We start from the raw sequence: 814 nt of genomic DNA on the forward strand, positions 1-814 counted from the left end.
AGCGGAGCTTTCAGGAAGAGGCTGGCCTTGGTGGTCAAGGGGGTTTTGTCAGAAGCCTGGCGGCGGCGGCGCCCGACCCGAAGCCCCCCTGGGGCACACGGAAGCCCGGCGGCCGCGCCCCCCCGGGGCCGGGCCTGGCGGCGGGCGTCCAGCGGCGTAAAGCCGCCTCCTCGCGCTGGGGCTGCGGCCCGGGCGGCTCCCGGAGCGCCGGGAGGGAAACTTCGGGAGAAGTCTCCGACAGGGCGAAGCGTCGCGTGGGAAGGAAGGCGCTCCCGGCTGCAGCCCGCTCGGCCGCCGACCGGCAGGTGGGGAAGCCAAGGGCTCTGGGCGCGGAGCACTCTGTCGCCCCGCAGGGAGCCACAGCCTTGCCTCCCGCCTGCAGGAGCCTGACACTCGCCCCGGGGCAGCCCCGGACCAGAGGCGGGTCGCCTCCTCCACCTCCCTGACAGGCGACCACGGAGCGTCCTGTTGGATGCCTCCACTAACGATGAACTCACTACTTCACAAGGTAGTCTGTTCATCTATCAAGCCAGGCATGCAATTCACCTGTCCTGGGTACCACACCTACCTGGGATCAGAGTGGGAAAGCCAGTGAGCTCACACAGATATGACAGCCACAGCAAGTCCTGTGTGACAGGAGGCCTCTCTTCTAAGTGCCTGGGCACTCACAAATGCCTCCTGAACCCTAACTGCCCTCAGAGCATTTCACAGTGACTGCACAGGACTGGTGGACCTTACAGGGCCACCTCTGTCTAATGCAGGCAGGGTTTCTCCCCAGGATCCCGCAGACCCCCGCGCACTATCAACATTTGGG

This window comes from Neomonachus schauinslandi, chromosome 9 (assembly GCF_002201575.2).
Source record: "Neomonachus schauinslandi chromosome 9, ASM220157v2, whole genome shotgun sequence".
Taxonomy (NCBI): domain Eukaryota; kingdom Metazoa; phylum Chordata; class Mammalia; order Carnivora; family Phocidae; genus Neomonachus; species Neomonachus schauinslandi.